This window comes from Narcine bancroftii, chromosome 7 (genome assembly GCF_036971445.1).
Source record: "Narcine bancroftii isolate sNarBan1 chromosome 7, sNarBan1.hap1, whole genome shotgun sequence".
Lineage (NCBI taxonomy): Eukaryota > Metazoa > Chordata > Chondrichthyes > Torpediniformes > Narcinidae > Narcine > Narcine bancroftii.
This window is the reverse complement of record NC_091475.1, coordinates 51,872,175-51,894,982: the sequence shown is the minus strand read 5'-3', so window position 1 is coordinate 51,894,982 and position 22,808 is coordinate 51,872,175. Positions and strand designations below refer to the sequence as shown.

The following is a 22,808-nucleotide window of genomic DNA, read 5'->3' as shown; positions in this document are numbered from 1 at the left end:
GCTGCAAATAGTGGGGTGCCATGAAGATTGATACTGGGTTTGCAATTTATATCAAAGATTTGGATGAGGGGGCCAAGTGTAATATATCCAAGTTTGCTGGTGATAAAAAGTGAGATGGCATTATGGGGTTTGAGAGGATGAAAGAGAGGCTTCAAGGGAACAAAGACCGTCTGAGATGATTGAGAAAGGATCAAGGAATATAATCTGTTAAAATGCAAAATCTTCCACTCTGGCAAACAAAATTGAAAAGTGTATTTTTTTAAACAGTGAGAGACTTTGAAAGGTTGGTGTTCAGAGGGACGTGGATGTTCTTGGACATGCATCATTGAAAGATAACGTGAGAATGTAATTCGAAATGAGAATGCAAATGGTATATTGGTAATTGAGTACAAGAGTGAAGATGTCTCACCAACATCAAATAGGGACTTTAAGAGGTAAAACACAAAAATCTGCAGACACCGTGGTTAAAGTAAAAACACAAAGCTGGAGAAACTCAGCAGGTCAAACAGTGTCCTTTATATAGCAAGGGTAAAAATATTTAACCAATGTTTTGGGCCTGAGCCCTTCATCAAAGTATGGAAAAATGTCAGCAGGTGTCCGAACAAAAGAGTATGAGGGAAGGTGTGGTCACAAAGGCAATAGGTATTAGGTGGAGAATGGAGGAAGGGGTCAACAGCAATCAAGGGAGGGAGGAGGGAAGGCTCAGTGAATAAAGAGGGAAGGGGAGGAGAATTGGAAAGGTGAAGGGAAGGAAGGAGGAGAAAGAGGAGAGCAGATTAGCAGAAACCAGAAAAGTCAATGTTTAATGTCATCTGGCTGGAGTGTGCCCAAAGGTGTTGTTACTCCAATTTGTGGGTGGTCTTGCTGCGACAGACATGTGTGTGCAAGTGTGACACAGAACTGAAATGGCTACTGAGAGGTCTCTGTCACTGGTGTGCACAAAGCAAAGGTGCACAGTAAAGCGATCTCCCAATCTGCACCCAGTCTCTCCAATGTAAAGAAGGCCACAAAGGGAGCACTGGATGCATTAAATCAGTCCTGCAGATACACAAGTGAAGTGATCCTTCACTTAAAAGCCTGTTTGGGGCCCTTGACTATGGTGAGGGAGGAGGTGTGGGCACAAGTGTGCCACCTTCTGTGGCCACAAGTGTGCCACCTTCTGTGGCCACAGAAGACAGTCCCAGGGGCGATTGGTGAGGAGGGATAAGTGCACACAATGGAGTCACGGAGGGAGCAGTCCCTATAGAAGGTAGAGAGGGGAGGAGAGGGGAAGATGTGTCTGGTAGTGAGATCCTGTTGTAAGTGCTGGAAATTCAGGAGGATAATGTGTTGGATGCGGAAGCTGGTGGGGTGGTATGTGAGGATGAGGGGATTTTATGTTTGTTGCATCTGGATGCAGAGGGAGCCAGAGAGATGAGTGGGAAATGAAGGAGATGTAGCTGAGGGCTGAGTTGATGATGGTGGAGGGGAAGCCATGTTTGTGGAAGATCTGGACTGGAAGATCTCAGACATTTCAGAAGATCTGGAAGATTTGGACTTTATGAGACTTCACTTGGAATAAAACACCTCCCTTCATTAGATTGCAACAAAGAAAATCCAATGAATTTCTGGCCAAGATTGATTGCTGAAATGGGTGGTTTTGTCTATGAAGAGAGGTTAAATACTCTGATCCTAGGTATTTTGGACTTGCAGCATAATTTCTAAATTAATTGAAACATAAACATTGTAACATTCCTTGCAGTTGTGTTTGGAAGCAGTGGGTACAGTCTCAAGACCAATCAAAAGATTGTTAGTTCACTGAGACAACATTGAGTCTTTGTAATTTTCTTCCCCAGAGGGCTGTGAAGTCTCCATCACTGTGTTTAAGAAAGGAATCAGTATTGTGGGATATTAAGTGTATTGATGAATATGTGGTTCATGCATGAATGTTTATCTTTTTCACACACCCACGTAAACTTAGCTCACTCTGCACAAAGCTGATGTTAGAACTCATCTTCTGAGTCTGACTGGATTCATTGTACTTTCCCTCAATATCAATGATGTTCAGGTCCCATAAACTGACAGACAGTTTGATCATTAATTCTCTTACTGTTTTCTCACCCCACCCTCAAAAATAAATAAAGGTGTTGGTGAGGTTTATGCCAAGAACTCTTTGGACACAGCATGATCAGGATGTCTCAAGTTTTCTGGTTGTGTACAAGGACTCTTGTATTTGCAATGGCTTGTAAAATTTGCTCCTTGCAATCGAAAGAAATTGTTTTTGCAGCACCTCACACGGTCTAGAAATGATGAATCATTTCTGGTGGCATTCTTCGACTAATGGAGTCCTTTTAGTCAAACAAGAATGAAAATAAATCTCATTTTGCTTTCAATTTTCTTCTCATATTTCTATATTTTGGGTGTTTTGGCATTGTAATACTGATTTTTGAATGTGGAATCATATTTTTTTCTAAGATTTTCTGTTCAATTTTGTGAACATTTCTACCATGTGTTTCACGGTTTATTCAATTTATTTTCCTAATTTTCCCTCCCTGAAACCTCTTGGTCGATTCCCATCACTATCCAATCAGACACTGCTACAATGTTTTACTGTGAAATCTGCAGGCACTAATATTGGCATGACTTTGCACCAACAATAAATTGATGCTTTATTAAACAAGACAATGTTTTGTGGCTGAATGAAAGCCAGATTGCTAGGATCAACACCTTCCATCTCCTTAATATGAATGAAATTTCATACTACAGTTGACCAACAAAGAAAATTAAATCAATGGCTTCAGCAATTGGTACAGAAAAGAAATACGAGACCCTTGTGCTTGAACTGTGATAGAAATAAACTGTACTGGGATTTGATTTGTGCAGAGATCATGAGGAGCTTCATAAATTGAATCATCAAATGGGCTCCCAGGAAAGCTTAATGGGTGGGTAAGTCAAAAAGACGGTGAAAATTAAAGTGCTGAAATCAAATCATAAAGCCCAGAAGATCCCAGAATTGATGCATGGTCTGTGCTGAGTTAGCTTACCCACCACAAGTTACACAATGCCATATTGAGTATCGAAATATTTGAAGGATGTTTCTCATCAATATCATATATTCATCGAGATTCTGTGGTTGTACTTAAAATACCAACATTTATGGCCTAATCATAATTGAGTCTCAAGCTGTTAAGAGTTAAGTACCTTGGTTGGATTCGAGTCACATCTGGGCTAGATCATGTGAGCGCTGTGAATTTGTTTCCCTGAATTATGTGAATGAATGAGATGAGCTTTTACTGCCAAACTAGTCATTTCATGGTTACTGTTATTGAGGCGGTATTTATTTTTAATTGCCAGATTTCATTAATTTCTTGAATTGAAATTCCCAGTTAAAATGGTGGGATCTCTGGATCGGTGCTCCAGAAATATGGCTTAATTTCTGCTCTCCAAAACATGAGACGCATTTCCTTTGCAGCTAAATATTATCCCCCTCAAGTCCAAAAAATTTAAAATGTTCTGGTTTTGTTGTTTATTTTCCATGCTTAACTTTTTAATACATTCTGCTTTTTTAAAAATAAAACCTTTGTTCTTTCTCATCCCTTTAAATTTTTTAAAATTTAGACATACAGAAAAGTAACAGGCCATTTCAGTCCACGAGTCTGTGCCGCCCAATTTAGACCCAATTAACCTGCACCCCCAGTACATTTGAAATGTGGGTGGAAACCGGAGCTCCTGGAGGAAAACCCGCGCAGTCACAAGGAGAATGTGCAAATTCCTTACAGACAACTTCTTAAATTGAACCCAGGTCCCAATTGCTGGTGCTGCAAAGACATTGCACTAACCACTATGCTAACTATTTTTTTCAAAAATTTATTTCAGCTTATTTTACGTCCACATGATCCTGTCATTTTAGTTTTAAACACCCCCAACAGAGTATTGAAGCAACCAAGCAAGGCACTAGCCCAAATGCAATGAAAAGCCCACCCCATCTTCAAACCAGTATCCTGAAAATCTCAAATCATCTCAATCTGTTTCACACATCCCCTGAAATGTCCCTCATTTTTACCCTAACTCAAGCAACTATTGTCATTGATTTCCTTCTCCACACATACTATTTCAAAAAAAAATCACAGTCAGCCTTTGAGCTACCACAGGAGCTGGGAGAACATCTGTGGTCATCATCCTTTCTGTGTCCTCCTTGATCAGCTTCACATTGATCCAACATTGTGTGATGAGAAGACAAACCAGTTTCCATCACTCAGTATGTGGCTCAGCCAAGTTAGAAATGAGGATGTACCTGCTTCAGTTTGGTGCTTCACTTTTTGTGCCTTGTTTTAATCCATGGCCAGGTACTAACAACTTTAACATCAAATGCAGGCCATAAATTTACTAGGCTCTAATTGCCTGTTGCTGCTCTGCTTGGAAATTAGAGTTTTGAAGGCTCAGCTGCACCATGAATAAGATTTGGTCAGTACTGAGATTAAATGAGGAAATGTTGAGGTATAATGCCCACTCCTAAAAGTGATACAAAATGCCTTAGCAGTGAAAATAAGCTTCTTCTTTCACGCAAGACCTGAGCTATCTTAAATAATCCAGTCATGCTCCATTTAACAGCAGAAGGACTGAGCAATATCCTCATGACATCAATAAAATCTATCTGATAATATTCAATTGTCTCAAATTAGGCTTGCACGATTTCAATTTGCAGATCCAAGTGGCTTGAATATCCTACAGAAGAATACTCACAGTGGAAAGGCGATCATGGAACATTTTCATATTATGACACCATTTCACAATGGTCGACCCACACTTATTTAGTGTTTTGAAGAACATGCAACAATGGACAATTTATTTTTTGCCTAATAAGTTTGATTAGATTTCATGGAGAAAACTTTCCATTAAATTACACGCATTTTCCATCTGACAAGCAAGAATATTCCAATGCAAATGAAACCGGGAATAAAAAACAGCAGCATGTACCCTCCCACCATCTGCATCTCTGATATTCAACGCCATAAACGCAGATGGCCTTCATTGTTCAACCTGCTTTAAAAGATTCAAACACATATGCAGAATTTTAAATGTGATTGCAAAACGGGATTTCTCATTGACAAAGTTACCATGGCAATGCAATTAAAATGTGTTTATATTACAATGACTTCCATGTACATGCTATCAAAGCTAATTGTTTGACAATTTACATTTGGGATGAAAGGTGCTATCTTTCTGAATTGCACACCAAAGTAAACATTTTATATTGTTTCAAATGTTGCATTCCACACAATGAATTCCTTGAAATGACAGCACATTTTACTGTGTCTCAGACAGTACACCATTGATTTCTCCATAGCAAAGATTATCTTCAGCATTTAATTCGCTAAATGTTAATGTGATTGCTGTGCTGCAGATCTGAAACATTGACAGTGGAGCACAGATGTATTCCAGCTTCAAGATTAAATCCAAACCTCATCACCTCATGAAGCTTGAAAGTTCCCTTGGCTTTTGGGAAAGCGTCATGCTGTATCCAGAATTGTCAGAACAGTTTATATGATTTCACATTTTGGGAGTAACTTACAAGCCACTGTTTGCATCTGCCAGAAAACTGGCTTCAATTGTGCAGCAAATTTTGGATTAATTGAATTTTTGTTCTGATTTAAATGTGCAAAGTGTTTCCAACCTCCGACAGATTGTTTAGGCATCTCCAATAAGCAGGGACAACAGAACTCTATTAATATTGCACCCACCAGTCTGAACATTCCATCTCTCCAGCATTAGACTAGGGTCAAAAATTCACTCACCAAAGATGCTCTGAGAACATCCCCAAAAACAATCAAGACAGATGAAAGGAGGCGGGTGTGTAGGAATGCCACCATCAGCAAACTCCCTTTACAGTCGCACACCACACACATTTGGAAATTTGTTGCTGTTTTTCATTGTCGCTAAAGTCTAAATCCTGAAGAATCACCATCAAAAAAGTGCAGAGAGTTCCACGAGCAGAAGAATTGCAGCAGTTTAAGGCAGCAACTCATCTCAATTTTATGAAGACAATTAGTGGCAGCTCAGGTCATGCCCAGAACATTTGACTGTCCACATTATGAGAGAACACACATCCCTAATACTGTGTTTCCAAATTTGCTTGAGCAATTTCCCCCCCCCCACCCCCCCACCCCAACCCCAGCTTCTTGTGTGACCCTGTAGATGGGTAACAAACATTGACTTTGCCAGCCCTGTCCACATCATGTAAAGGTATTTTAAAAATCCCAGCTGGTGTTTTGTTAATATCTGTAGATCCCTTCCTGTTGTTACAAGTACTTAAAAAATATATTTTACAGAACTACTTAACTCCAAGTTTCCAGATGTGTGTTATCAATTACTCTGAGCACAGCGAAGATTTTGTTCTGAAACCATATCCTATAATCCTGTGATGAAAATTGAAGGTAACATGAGAAGCCTCTCAGAAAGTATTGTTCCCAAAGTGTTTATGCAGATACCTGGAGTTGTTTCATTCTCAATTTACTAGTTTTGCCTAAAAAACTACTGCAATGTGAACCTTTTTAACTAAAATGACTGAGTTGAAGAAATCATGTCCCGTCACATTTAACCATAAGATCACAATGATAATTAAACTAGCAATAGATATTCACCAAGACAAATGATTACTTAAACAAAAGTTGCTTTTTAATTATCTTTAAACATGAAAACAGGATCACACTTTAACTTATCACAATTGACTTAACTAACCTAACTTAACCCCCCATCTAATTCTAAGCACACATGTATGTAATGTGTGTGTAAGTTCAGAAAAGCTATTTGCTTCACAGTCCAATCTCATTTCTCATTCCTTCATGTTCACAGGTAGCAGGAAATTCTTACACTGTGCACAGAATTTAACATTTATAAAGTTCACCAGGCTTTGGTACTTGAAAGGTAAATGGTTACCATTCAGGAAGGTCCATGTTGGTTTTCAGATAGAGATTTGTTGTTCCAGGACATCCACAACTGATTCCTTTTTAATCAGCCACTCCAGTGTCTTGCTGACGAAACTTGCCCCATCAGGTTTTCCAGATGGTAACCTCTTTCTTTCAGGTCATCACAGAGTTCCTTTTTGTTTCACTTATTCCAAGTGATACATTAGACAGCCAGTCCTCTCCTCTTGCATGAACCACAAGGGCTTTGACCAGGTTAAACTAAGCACTCACAACCCGTCTTCCAAATGGGGCTTTCCACAAGCTTGTCCTGTTCCAGTCCCAGCTGCTGTTGCTGACTGTAACACTGTAGAAGTGATCTCTGTGTCTCTCTAACAGAAAGCCTGTTTGACTTTCTCTGCTTGCAAAACCACATGAGCTTCTTAGAACAGCCCTCCAGACAATTTGAGGCTCCGACAAGATCTTTCATTTGTTGCCTTTTTGTAAACAACATTAGTGAAGTCTCTTGAGCACTCTCCAAAGCTCTTGCAAAAGCTGTGGAACTGATATGTCTAGCATTAACAAAGCTCCAGTATTTCAAATAAGATCTGTTTTAAAGTGTTTGTATGTGACCTAATCTAATAAACCTTTCCCAATTGATCTCCCAAAAACATACTCTGTCACACTACACCTACAGTGCAATATGAATTTTATTTTATGAGATGAAGCATTTTTTTCCCAATGTGAGCCTTTTTTGTCTACCCTCACAACCTTTGAGAAGGTGGTAAGAAGGCACCTTCTTGACTCACTGCCATCCTCCTGGTGAAGTCATTTCCATGGGTAGGCAGTTCAGCAGTGATGCCCAATGTGAGATACATCTTGGAGGGCAGTTTGCAGGGGATGGTGCCTCCATAAGCTTTCTGCCCTTGCGTTCAAGGGATCTGGGAGATGTGGCTATAGTCATCTTAGTAAGTTACTGCAATGCCTTTGCTCATGATGCACTCCTTTATGTGCCAGTAGTAGAGGGAGTGAATGAAAATGAAACATTCATGCATGCGAGTTCATTCATCATGGAGTATTTGCCAATCATGGTAAAAATTGTCCTCACTTCTCTTTTATTTTAATATTCATGTTAATAATGAAGCAAAAATCAGAATAGTGTGGTGAACCACAACACTTCATTATCAAACCTGCAGCCCCCGCAGGATCAGGAGTTCCCGGTGGCCGGGGGAGGGGGCACAAAGAATTCTGGGAGGTGCGTGACTTTGCAAATCAGATGATTGTAATAGCGCACCAACTGTAATTATTTAAACTCCTGTGAAGATTGCATTAAACAGTTGGTTCAGCTCACAGACAACATTTTTTATGCTTTATTCACTGCACCACTCGCTACAATAATAGAATTTAGCCTGAATGTTTTTGTTAATCACTTCCTCCAGTGTACAACATGACAACCCCATGAGTAGAAGGAACAAAAATTAAAGAAATTACGTTAATACAATATTAGATATTTCAGTTACACACTAATTACATTTGAATTATAATGCAATCATCACCATCCAGAACACAGTGTAACTCCTGTGGCACCAGCCCATCCAGGAAATCCCCCATTGTACCCATGAACACCATCTGCTCCTTCTCCAGGGACACGTGGGAATGGACATAACCCTGGAAGATGGGTAGGCAGTCAGCCCATACAAATGCTTAATTGCCCACTGCCTGGACCCAAGAATGGCCAACTTGGCCATGCCCTGGAGCAAACTGACAAGGAAATTCCATGAGCAACCTACCCTCCGCCCTCACTAATCACTGAAGATAAGGACCATGGGCCTGAAATGTGGGCAGAACTTGAGGAACAGCCCCTTCAAATATTCAAATAAAGGCAGGAACCTCTGACAACTATATTTACATGGTACACAGTCTCCTCCCGGCCACAGAAATGATAGGCAGTCAGACTTTCAGTAAATCGACTTAAAAATCTCTAACATGGTACGTTCCACCCCAAGTCTGCAATGTGACAGGGTGATTTCCCTTGTAAAAAGATCTTTATTAGGGTCCTCCCTCAGCTCTGGGTGGCAAAAAGGACTGTCAGGGCATGTCCAGAAGGAAGCTGAGGGCAAGGAAGTATAGTGTGCAGGAGCAGGCTATATAATAAATGACTTGGTGCATCACGAAATGGCACAGGAGACATATCTGTGACGCGGCTTACGTTGTATGGGCTCTGGGTCCAATGAGCAATCCCAGCTGTGCTGGGACCAATCCACACTCCTGAGCCCCCTCGATACCCACTGCAACAAGTTTGGAGCTGACCATACCTTAGACATGCATTAACTCTTCATAGAAATGGCATGGTTGAGATTTGCCACTGGGAGTTGCATGTCCTCTTGAAGGCAATACATCCAGCGAAGAAAAAACTGTCACCAGGGTAAGCCAGTATGGAGGATGTTCAGTACACAGGCATCTCTACGAAGTCACGAGGAAGAGAGCCATCAGCTGGGTACACATGCATTCCAGTGACTGACTGCATCAGGCAGCGTCTATGGAGGCAAATGGATGGCTGACATTTTCATTCAAGGGCCTGCATCAGGAGAGAACATTCAGAGGAGGATAGCCATTACAAATGGATGAGAACCAGGGGTGAGACAGGAAGGTATTAAGATTAGATCAGGTGTGGTGGAGGATTATAGGCAGATGGAACCAGGTGGAGGAGAGGAAAGTGGGGGAGGGGAAGGAGTCTAGAAGCTGGTGGGTGAAGATGGAAACAGGCAAGGAAAACATAAGGCAGGTTGGGCCAGGTGGGGAGAGGGGAGGGGGAAGGTAGAAGGGTGGAAGGGAGGGATGATGGGCACATGCAACCAAATTTGTGGGTGGCAGGGAGGATAAGCCAAAGATGAAGAAGCACATGATCCTCATCTTTATGCAGCACCCAGAGGTTAATCAGAGATTTTGCACACAAAGGGATTTGGGAGATTTGCAGATAATTATTTTCACGTCTCTTGAGAATGAAATGTCCAGTTCCTGCCTGCATTTCTACTGATTCTAAACATAGGGCGATCTTGCACCAGTGCTTCTCAACCTTTCTCTTGCCACTCACATCCCACTTCAAGTAATATCTATGCCATCGGTAATGTATCATTAGTAAAGGATTGCTTAAGGTGGGATGTGAGTGGGAAGGGAAGGTTGAGAACCACTGCTCCAGACCCAATTGTTACTGAAATATTTTGCTTGAGGAAAAATTGTCATTGGCCCATTTCCTTTGGAGTTATGAAACCGTGCACATAACGAGTCAATCATGTACAATTAAAACAGTGGTTTCCAAACTTTTTCTTTCCACCCTCATACCACCTGAAGTAATCCCTTACTAATCACAGAGCACCTATGGCATAGGGAATACTTAAAGTGGACGTGAGTGCAAAGAAAAAAGTTGAGAACGACTGTCTCATCCAAGCTGACCAAGTAGGCATGCTGGACTAGTCCCACTTGTCAGCTTTTGGTCCACATTCTTCCAAGTCCTTCCTATCCAAATATTTTTGAATGTTATAAATATACCTACTCCTACAGCATTGTCTGGCATCTGCTTCCAGATACGGCCACCCACTAAGTGAAAATGTTGCACAGATCGCTCCTAAATCCTCTTACCTTGAACCTCTGCCCTTTGATTCAAGAATTATTCTTCTGTTCATCTACAAATTGGTTGAGTTATGCAGCATGGAGACAGGCTCTTTGGCTCAACTTGTCCATGCTAGCTAATGGGCTTGTCTGAGCTAATTGCAACAACCTGGGTTTGCCCCACATCTCTCTAAACCTTTCCTATCCAGGCAAAATAATTTTTATTAAAAACCATTGTAATGGTGAAAACTTGCCCTTCAAATCTTTTTAAATCTTCTTGTCTGATCTTAAACCTCTGCCCTGGGAAAAGAACATCAACCCTATCTACATCCTCGATAATTTGAAAAACCCCTGCAAGGTTATCCCCTCAGCTTCCTTTGCTCAAAGGAAAACCAGTTTCATCCAATCTAATCTCTCCTCGTAACTCATGCCTTTTGGTGCAGACAACATCCATGTGAAGCTTTTCTGCATTCTTTCAAGCCCAATCACACCCTCAGTAATGATGGGAATAATTAACTGAGTGAGGGAGGAGTGCAGGTTTGGAACTGACACCACCCATTTGGGGAGAAGACAGAAAAATATCATTACACTTAAAAGGTATCTGGATGAAGAGACTTGAATAGGCATTTGACCCAGAGGAACAAAATGGGAGGAACCCAAGTTGCTCCATTTTTGGTGGACATGTTCAAGATGACTTCCCTCTGGATCATCTATAGCTATGATGTTCAGGATTGTGGAAGCCTGGATAACTCTCCCAATCCTGACACTCCATTGCTGCTATCACCATCAGATTTTGATTCTTTTAAATACATGGTGATGATTATATAGAAAGAATCTTAATATTCTGTCCTCAGCATAATTGGCACAACTCTAGGGCCAACAGTATGTTGTTTTCATCAGGGAATCTGTAGGCCAAATCATTTCAGTGCAACAGAATAAATTCTTAACCCTCCTATTACATCTCATTTTTGATTTGCATTAGATAAAGGCTTTTCTTTATCAAGAAAGTTGGTATTTAGGACATCTCATCCATCAATTTTCCCTCCTTGCATGTGGATGATAAGGTCAAGTGATGCTGCTGTGATACACCAGAGATCTAAAATTCAGTGGAGTGGTCATCCCACAGTGAAATCATCCCACTGGTATTCAAAATAAGTTATGTTGGCTCAATTTCCCCTTCATCGCTGATCAGATCAGCCAGAATATCTCTTCACCAAGTCATCAGCTTTTGGTCCACATTCAGTGATTATTTTGACCAATTTCATTCAGGTAACTTGGAAAAAGAACTGACAAAGGGACAAAGGTTTATTTGCAAGCCAAATTATTACTTCCACTTTCAAATATGAGAACTAAAAATGTAAATGTAACTGCCAAATGAACATCAGTTGTGTCTGCTAATTCTAAGGAAAAATCTTAAATTAACAGGTTTTCCTTTGCAAAAAAAAAATAATCACAATGAATCAATTGCAAAACTAATTTGAATTACAAAATATAAATGCATTCACTGTTAGGATCAGGTCAATCAAGATGTTCTGCTGTCATATCCTCAGCCTGTTCCCCATGGAACCAAAGAGGACAAGAAAATCGGAATGCCCATCACCTGGAGGTGCACCTCAGAGTTGAAAATCATCCTATCCTGCAGGAAGTGCATCTCCAAAAATTCACCATCACTGTGTTGATCTCCTTGAATTTCTTCCTCAACAGTACCGGAGGTGCATTTTCACCTGGACTACAGCAAGTCAAAATGACAGCTCACCATCATGTTCTCAAGAACAATTTCGGATGGGTTATCACACTGGCCTTGTCAGTGATGGCAACAGTTCAAAAAAAAAACAAAAAGTGTTTGAAGAAATCTTGCACAATTTGCTTAATTATGTTGCAGTTTAATCCAGTCTCCACTGGTTACATTAAGACCATGAGATAAGAGCAGAATTAAGCCACTCAGCCTATTGAAATCATTGTTGATGTATCCTTCCCTTCCACCCCAATTTCCTGTCTTTTCCCATAGCTTTAGATCCCGTTACCAATCAAGAACCTGTCAACCTCCACTTTAAAACTCCAACTGCCTGTGGCAATGAATTCCAGATTCACAACTCCCTGGCTGAAGAAATTTCTCCTTAATTTTGTTCTAAAGGGACATCTTTTATTCTGAGACTGTGCTCTCTCCCACTCCTGCAAATTTCTTCTCCATGTCCACTCTATCTAGCCCTTTCAATATTTGGTTTGCTTCAATGAAATACCCCCTCATCGTTCTAAACTCCAGTGAATACAAATTCTCCTCACACATTGACCAACTATGGCCTGACTAACACCTTATGGGGCTTCAGCATTATATATTGGCTTTTATATTCTTGTCATTGTGAATGAATTAATCTGGTTTGTTTCACACATTGTTACGTTATTTGGAATTTTTAAAAGTGTAAGCTTCCATCATGAAGTTGATTTGCCCTGAGTATTATTTATGCTTCACACAATGAACTCATTACATGTTCTGTATTGTTGGCATTCTTATCATTTGAAATTTACTTCATCACTAAAGAGCAACTAGGCACAGGATACAGTGTTGTTTAAATGGAAAATACACATGTTCTTTAAATTGAAGCGTAAGAAACCTCCCTAAAATAATGACTATGTAATCGTTAACTATGTAATCGTCTACCATTCAATGAGGCCATTCTCCCAGCTTTATGTTCTGTTGATCACCGTAGCATAGACCACAATTTTAAGTCTGGAAGTTGGTTAAAACAATGATTTAAAGCAGTACTGTAAGTAAATGCAAACTACTAATCAAGAATACGTTAACACACAAGGCCTCGGTTTCATGTAAAATCACTCTTCAGTTAGGGATATCAAACTGAACTAATTCACGGGTTCTGCCCATGAAGATGGAAGCATTTACTACGTGCAGCGAAAGAAATGCTGGAAACAATCACCACTGAATAACACAGGAGCCTGACAACAGCCAACATCTTGTTCTATGGAAACAAATCCAACTGGGTGATTGACTAACGCAGTTCTATTTTGATTAAAATGACTGGAGTGAGAAAGAGAGAAGAAATATTATCAGACTGAATTGCACCTCCAGAATGGGGTGAAGGAACATCAACAGAGAAAATATAGCAAGGTCAAGCAGTCTTTGAAGATTTTCAGGCCCGCCCCTGTCTCTGCAAGTTGAAAAGGGGAAGTTCGTTAACGCTTTGGAATTCACACATCCACTGTGTAATGTAGGAGGATTCCAAGTGGTTTGCCAGTTTATTGCACCCAGGTGCACTCTTTGACGTTCAGCGCTCAACTGCTGGAAGCAATCAGAGCTCCAAACCATTTGAGCAGTGGCGTGGCTCGAGGGGGACCATGGGGAGCGACCGCTCCCCCTCAGCCCATTCTTCAAAAGTGGCACTATTTCAACAATTTTTTAAAACTCTTTAGTTCCCTGATATGATAAAAGTCAAACTTTTTTTTTAACTTTATCGCAAAGCCTTGGAAGAACTTTCTGGAGTAATTCATTACTTTTTTCGACCAACCTCCCAGTGTTTTGAATTGTGTGCTCAGTCTCCTGTGATGCCCTGTTTCAAGACAGGAGGCTGCCTGGAAATTTTGCCCTTGAAGCACAAATGAGAATCAAACAGCCTATCAGTGGTGTAATTCTGAACAAATATGCAAAACGCTTTGACCTGAATTCTGCAGAACACGGGTAAAAACATCACAATTCATTTGGAGCACCCTTCAATAATTAGTCCTGTTCTAACAAATTAGCCCGCGACTTGAGTGCAATGTTTTGAATAAACGGACAGTTTCTTGTCACAAAGAATGAGAATAATTTACAGCAAGAGGAAAGTGAACCATTTCAGTTGTTTCTGAAATGAACCTCCAAAGGGGATCTTGGTGTACAGTATATACACGGAAATTCAAGTAGATCACACTCAACTATTTGTATCAACTTTCAATAGGCAGCCAGAAAAGCATGAACACTCAAGCCAACAAAATTTTTAATTGGTATTTTATTTGGAATTCCAGCCTGTCTCACCTGAGGGAAGATCTGTTTACAAAGAAATACCATGAAACTAAACAGTTTTCAATGAACTGAGCACTTATGTACACTTAAATCTGCTCAGAGCAATATAACGGAGATACTGATAAATAAAATATCCTAAAACTTAAAGCGTAATGCTGCTAGATTGAATGGGAAATTGTCTCAATAATCAGTGTGTGTTATTAGCTCCTTTCACACTGGCACCTTGTCCCAGTAATTAGCAGCCTATCTACCAGTTACGGGTCCAGGGTGAAAGCATTTTAATCAGCATCCAGGCATCATCAGACACCGGGAATAATACAGTCCTACCTAGGTAGGTAGTATCAACCGCAGTGTCTGACAATGCCTGCATGCCGATTAACCCAAAATGAAAGGGGCACAAGTTATCCTGGGACAAATAGGTGACGTGCTGACATTGCTGACCCTAAGCATTCAATTTCATCACCAATGCTATGGGAAATGTGGTGGGGAGAAGCAAAAATAATAGTCAGCGCCTTTAGCTCTTATGGTAATTTTGCACATTAATGTGACTATAATTCAAAATAAATATTCTCTCTCACATGACAAGGAACATTGTTCAGGATAATGGCATTCCTTTTAAGCTTTACATTGAAGGATCACTAACATAAGAAGGATGCTAATACAACCCAATATCTACTCATGATGAACATATAAGATAGACAGTCCAGGCCCTTCAGCCCTCAATGTTGTGCTGACCTATATATTCCTCCCAAATAAAATATTAAACTCTTGCTACTTCAGAAACCTCTACTTTAATTCATCCATGTGCCTGTCTCAGATTCTCTTAAATGCACCTAATGTTTCAGCCTCCACCACCATCCCTGGCATTCCAAGCACCCAAAGCTCACTGTGTAAATTTTTTTTACCCCTGATGACTCCTCTAAACTTCCCTCCCTTAACTTTGTACACATGTCCCTGGTGTTTGCTGTTCCTGCCCTGGGAAACAGATCTTTATTGTCTCCTCCCAACCTTCTACAGTCCAAAGAGAAAAGCCCCAGTTCTGTTAACGTTGCCTCATAAGACTTATTTTTCAATCCAGTGCGTAGTTTCTATATCCTTCCTATAATGAGGTGACCAGAACTGAACACAATACACAAAGAGTGGTCTTTCAAGAGATTTGTAGAGTTGCAACATGACCTCGCTACACTTGAAGGCCCAGCATCCATAGGCCTTCTTAGCTATCCTATTAATCTGTGTGGCCACCTTAAGAGCTGTATGGATTTGAACCCCAAGGTCTTTCTGTTCCTTGACACTGTTAAGTATCCAACCATTAACCCTGTACTCAGCCTTCTAGTTTGTCCTTCCAAAATACATCACCTCACACTTATCTGGATTGAACACTATCTGCCACTTTTCTGCCCAGCTCTAGATCCTGACGATATCCTTTTGTAACTTATGACAACCTTGAGTGCTATGCACAACTCTTCCAATCTTTGTATCATCCGCAAACTTATTGACCCATTCTTCCACTTCTTCATCTAGGCCATTTCTAAAAATCGCAAAGAGCAGAACTCCAACTTCCAGGCAGAATAATTTATTTCCACTGATGCTCTCTGCTTTTGACATGCAAGCCAATTTTTAAAGACCTACAGCCAAGGTCCTATGAATCCCATGCCTCATGACTTTCTGAACAAGTCTCTTATGGGGGACCTTACCAAATGCCTTACTAAAATCCATGTAGCCCACATCTATTGACCTATCTCCATCAATTTCTTTTGCTACCTCTTCACAAAACTTCATTTAGGCTTCACAAAGTCATGCTGATTGTTATTTCTTAAACAAGAGACCACATTTGCCATTATCCAATCCTTCAACACCTCCCTGTGGCCAAGAAGGACTCAAAAATCATAGCCAATACCCCAGTAATCTCTTCCCTCCCTTCCCATCGCAACCTGGGACAACCTGTTCCAGTCTGACCTTGTCCTGATCAAGGTCCTTTTCTCTTGAGAATACTGAAGTAAAGTATTCATTTGGGACCACCCCAACCTCCTCTACCATCAGACACATGTTGCCTCCTTTGTCCTTAAGCAGGCCCACCTTCATTCTTGTCATCCTCTGTTCTCCACATACTCATAAAACACCTTGTTGTTTTCCTTAATCCTACTTGCAAAGGCATTCTCATGTTCCCTTTGAGCTCTCCAATGTCCTTTCTTAAATTCCTTCCTGGGTATCATACAATTCTCATGAGCCCTTCCTACCACCGAATTCCCAAATCTAATATATGTTTCCTTTTTCCTCAGTTGCCTCGTGGAACAAACCTATCCTGAATATGGCGCAAGTGGTCCCTAAACATCCTCCACATTATTTCTGTGCTTTCTCCCATGAACATCTGTTTCCAATTTACTCTCCCCAGTTCCTGCCTCATCCCATCATAATTAACCCTTCCCCAACTGAACATTTTCCTATTTTGTCTGTGTTTATCCTTGTTCATACTGATGCTATAGCTCAGGGGTTTGTGGTCACTATCACTGAAATGCTCCCCCACTGAGAAGTCTGCCATCCGACCAGGTTCATTACCCAGTACTCGATCCAGTATGACCCCTCCTCTCGTCAGGAATCCTCCTTGAACACACCTGAAAAATTATCCCTCTTACAGCCAGGAACTCCCAGTCAACATTAGGGAAGTTGAAGTCTCCCATAACAACAACTCTGTAATTTATGCTCCATTCCAAAATCTGCCGACTTATCTGTTCCTTGGAGTCCCGAGGGCTATTTGTGGGCGACAGACTAGTACCACTACAGTGATTGCTCCTTTCCTATTTCTGACTTTCACCCATGCGACCCAGTAGACATTCACTCTGCACCATCCTCCATTTCTACAGCCGAAATATTATCCCTGACCAGTAACACTGCTCCCACCTCCCATCTTATTCCTTTTAAAAAACCTAAACCCAAATCTCTGTAATGGCAACAACATTGTAGGCATTTAAATAAATTGCGTTTATCTTTAAATTCAAACCACACTCTTAAGTGGAGAAAATTTCTTAAAATGGTAACAATTTTCAGTTGCTAAACGAACTCGGCACTTTAACCTGATAAGATCTGTTTTAAACCTGGATAATTGTAATATCACTGGTATTTTGTTTTCAGTAGCACATTTTTCTCAAACACTTGCTTTGAACCCCATCCTTCCTTTGTGGAAGGAATAACTTGAAATTCAGTTTTAACCATAGACAGCGGGAGCCAGGAAGTTTGCATTATCACCAAAAATGGAATATCTTAGCTTCAGCATTTTACCTCTTCCATGAAAGGCTGATGCAAACTTGTGACTGGCAGCTTGCTATCTTCTGCCCAGGAATTTAATGTTGAAGCATTTAAGGATGAAATTCACATACTTACTCCAGTTTAACCATGCAACACAGAACATTTTTTTTAGATTAGACTACAGTTTTCTTTAATCAATGGGGGGAGCTAGCTGGAAGTGTAACTGGGAACTTGCCTCATCAATGAATCATTTTGCAGCCACCACACCCATCACCACAATCCCAAACCATTTCAACAGATGAGTTGGAAGCAAAAATAAGCCATGCGTATCCTCAAGCTTGCTCTGCCTTGGAGTGAGATCATGGCTGCCCTGATTGTTAGCTGTACTTCAGGTTCCCATCTGTCTCTGGCAACCTTTCAGCCTCTTGTACCACAAGTATTTCATCCCTCACACTGAAAAGTGATCAAATATCCTGTTTTAACTGCTGTTGGAGGAGGAGAGTTCCAAAGGCAAGGGAACCCTGAAAGATGTTCACCTTACTTAAATTAAAACTCGAACATTCCCCCTGCTCCCCCACAAGAAACATTCTCCCACAAGAAACATCCTTTATATAACCAGCTTGTCAAATCCACTGAGCATCATGTATATATCAAGTCCTCTCTCCTTCTCAATTCTTATGTATCCATGTCCAGCTTCTCCAAATTCTCCTTTCATGCCAACCCACCCAATCCAAACATTGATCCAGTAAATCCTTCTGCTATTTCCTAAATATTAATATCATTTCTTGAATAAGAAAGCCAGTACTGCTCTCTGGATTCCAAATGTGTTCTCCCCATTATCTCATGCACCTGAAGTAGAACCTCTACATTTATTGCTAAATAGACAGGTTAGTTGCTGCATGGAAGTTGTACAAACACATCCTTAGCTTCCTGTTCACTTACTGGAAGTTATTTCTGTTTTAGCTAATGTTCTCCACTAGCATGTACTATGTTTGTAACTACTGTAAATATATCTGTGTGGTTCTTATCCAATTATCTTAACACTGAACTCCTGAATGAAATGTAAAACCAGTTTAATTCAGTACTCAGTCCTTAAAATAGTTTTCACCACTCTTAATTCAGGAGGAGCAGGTGGCTGGCTCCACTGAATTATGTCTGGTCCCAACCAGAAAATTAAAATAAAACATGACCTTTCTTCCCAGTGAGTTCAGAAAGCTAGGCCCTGGCGCCTTCCTGTGGTTGTCATTTGCCACCCATGTCCAGACAATCACAGCAAAGTGTCCAGTGGTTGTGCTTTCCTGTTAGCTAAAGAATTATCCCTCCGGTAGAAAAGCGAAAACTCCCAGGAGGCAATGGCAGAGTAACCATTAGGTTGAGTAGGCGGAGGCCTAAAAGCCCAACTGTCAATTTCTAAATTAGGATCCAAACAAATAAACATTTAGAAGTAAGTAAGAAATGTTTTTAGGAACTTACTTCGTACCGCAGGCTGCAGCCACGACTCCCTGCGACCCTGTGTTTGTCAACTCCATGAGGACATTATTACATCACCACCGTCACACGACTCCCTGCGAGCTTGTGTTTATCATCTCCATGAGGACATTATTACATCACCAACCATCGCACGTCACAATGAGTGGGCATGAACAATGAAAAAGTGAGTCTGAGGTCTGTCTCCTGTCCTGTAGCTCCGAGCCACTGCTGATCATGACCCCCAAACCCCCAAATGCGCCTGTTGTCGCAACCACGGCATAGTCTCGGCACTCAAGGATCACAAGCGCTTCTGCTGCTGGAGGGATTGCATGTGTGCCAAGTGCATCCTGATTGCTGAGAGGCTGCACAGGTGGGTCTCCAACGGCAGCAACCGCAAGAGGAGAACAATGCCAGAGAGCTGTAGTACATGTATGCTGGAGAAGGGTCTGCCAACATCATCCTGGCATCAAGGGCCAGCTTGACACCCTAATAAATCTTTGGAGTCAACTACCAGAAGCAGAAGGAAACCAAGGCAGCAACTTCCATAATCATTTGAAGGTTATTCACCTGCTAACACAGTTTGTGGGAAAGTTTCTTTCTTATCTCTGATTAATTGTTTCGTTCTTGTTCATGATTTCTCAGCTTGTTTGGTTTAAATTTGTTTATTAGTCTATATCTGACTCTTTCTGACTCTTCAAAGGTTGCAGTCAGGAAATCAATAATCCAATTTGGATTCTGCAGTTCAAACTTTTTAATCTTTCTATTGTTGGTTTAACATTTCCAATCTTAACTCCGAAATCAACTCATCAACCAGCTCCACTATCCGCCCTTCCTCCCAGTGTCTGCACCCAGGGCCATGCCAAGTTTCTGCTGTTGCCCACTAGGCCTGAATGGTACGGTGACCTCTCCCTGCCCAGTGGGATAGGGAAACGACAGGCCCACCGCTTTAACACTTCGTTGAAGTTGGCAGGGTCAGCAAAAAAATGGTTGCATATTAAACTAATTCTTGGATTTATATCATATTAAACTAAATCAGTGATTTCTCTTCAAATAATACAACCAAAGGTGGTAGCAATTGTTTGATCTTTAATATGTCTACATTTTTAATCATTGTTATACTGTGATTTTGCATAATCAAGTTTCATTAATAAATGAAAGCCTAATTCATTCCTTCACTGCAGGGATATTTGGTCTGTTATTATTCGTGCGACATTTGTAGAAAGCGTGTAATGTATAAATTGTTTTGAATGAAATCTCAGCAGAACAAAGGGGAGAAGCCGGACTCATGTTTGTAAATATAGCTGTAAAAATCATGATGCTAGATAAATTTAGCAGGTCTCGCAGCATCTGAAGGAGGTAACGATGTATTACCAACGTTTTGGGCCCGAGGCCTTCTTCACGGTATCTTTACCTCCTATGAGGTCAACTGAGTTCCTCCAGCATTTCTGTGTTTTACCACAGTCACAACGTTGGATGGAGGGGGTGGGGGCCATGGGCCAGGGGGGGCCTTACTAAAATTAATCAGCCACTGCCTGGAGGAGTTTACTAATGCATTCCAGCATCCTGACCTTTACTCGTAACTTTGACAAGTGACAAACAATTGTACGACAAAGTTACATCACAACTAATAATATTAAGCAAGAGGGCCCTGAGCAATTTTACAAATTTGAAGACATTTTACAATACTACTGATGACTAACTTGCAATCGGCACGCCTGGAGTAACGGAGTATGTGGCTGGAATAATGACACTGACTAACAGTATTGTTCGACCTTTGTTGATGCAGAAATCCAAAACTGGCCCTCAAACACAATGTCAAGGAGACATCCTGACGAGATTCATTGTGCTTCCTGGAGTGCAAGTGTTGCCAGAAAGGACAGGCCATTTGAAAGTAATTCTACCCTGGGTGACCACATGACTTCCTGAAGAGCTTATTTTCCAAAAATAGATTTTCACTCCGAATTCTTTACCCAACATCCAAAGTTTAACCTTACACGATCAGAAAACAACAATAGGAGACCCTTCAAGCTGACACACTGTGTGCACCACCAGGCCTTGGCAATAGTGTTTATGAGCAGACAGTTCTAACAAATTTACTTTGGCTGCTCAATCCCAATTCCCTGACGAACTGCTCCCGGACAATCCTGTGAATATATCTGTCAGGAATTATGCTGAACATCCAAAGTCAAACTGGAAAGGTTGAAGACAGGTGGCTTCCGTGTTTAAACTCAGTTATGTGTAATGTTAATTTCTGTTTTTATTACATGACAATAAACAGTATCTGATCTTAAAACTCTAGCCCTTTTCACACTTACAGGAATTAATGGCTGATCGGCCTAAAAAGGGTTGAGTGTGGAATAAAAATTGTCTCAACGCCGTTGTGAAATGACATCATTTCTGGGAATAGACTGCCCTGACTCCTAATGCCACCCCTCGCATCTGCAGATGCTGCCATTGTAATCAGGCAAGGGTAGAATGGGCAATTGCATTCTAGGATAGAAATTATCACGTTTTTGCATGATAAGGGAAGAAAAGATTAAAAAGGTATAAACTTTGCCATGAGAAAGTTGCAGCGGGTGTGGAGAGAGAGAGAGAGAGAGAGAGAAAATCAATAGCAGACAATTTTTAAACAGTGTAGGAAAGTTGGTGGCACTATTTATATAGACCATGAGAAAAAGTGAAGACCAACTTCCCAGAATGCCAGGCAGCATAGAAATCCCTCCATTAGAGCTGCATGCAGGCAGCTCTTTCTCTTCTGCATGGCATTCTGGGAGGCCAGGTCCACCATCACTTTTCCTCCACAATATGTATAAATTGTGCACGATAGCGCAACCAACTTTTCCATACTGTCTCAATTGTACTCGATAGCACTCTATAAATTGTGCGTTATAGTGCTAAAAACGTTCCCCGCTGTATAAATTGAGCGCTAGAGCACGACCACCTTTCCCACCCTACTTAAAAATTGTCCACCATTGGTATTTATTGCTAGCATTTTCCCACGGTCCCTTATAAAGGTTTATCGAGGTCGGCACAACAACAAGGGCTGTGCTGTACATAAAGCTTAATTATGTTATAATAATGCATGATTAATTTTGTTTCAATACAAGATCACCATACATTGATCAGGATTTAGAGCGCGTCCACCATCACACAATGCCTCATGACTTTACCAGTAGAAGGTAGAACAGTCCTAACCTGGGGATGGCTCCTTGCAAGTGGGGACTCCTGAAGTGTCCCAGTTAGGAGTGGTCAAGTGTGAACAGCAAAAGCGTCATTCCTATCCTGGGACACTGAAAGGCTGATTGAGTGGGACGCAAGTGGAAAAGGGGCTGATGAGAGGGGCAAAGGATGCAACAAATGGATTCTGATGCCCTGTGCCCTGAAGAGGTAGTTCCACCGTACTGCTGGCACAGGCACCCAATAAGGTTTCCGCTCATCTTGGCTTCAGTCACATGCAGACACGCCTGTCCCTTTCTCCCCCCACCCCCCCCCCCCCCCCCCTCTTTGCACAAAGAAAATTCTCGACCAAGCGAGAGAGTCGAGTGAAGTTTGGCTTTCATGCCAACCATTGCGCCACGTTGCGCGCACTCTGC

General features: G+C 41.1%; 1 long non-coding RNA gene across 2 annotated transcripts in view; it reads right to left on the bottom strand.

Moving 5' to 3' along the window:
* LOC138738930 (uncharacterized) overlaps positions 1 to 19,438 on the bottom strand; it is a 44,390-nt gene extending 24,952 nt beyond the window's left edge. The window contains exons 1-2 of one of the 2 annotated variants that reach the window (XR_011341872.1): positions 19,219 to 19,438; positions 9,197 to 9,459 (exon numbers count right to left, since the gene is read on the bottom strand). This is a non-coding gene — a long non-coding RNA (uncharacterized lncRNA). The remainder of the gene's footprint in view (positions 1 to 9,196; positions 9,460 to 19,218) is intronic. The other variant, XR_011341871.1, reaches the window with a different exon arrangement.
* Positions 19,439 to 22,808: the final 3,370 nt, after the last annotated feature.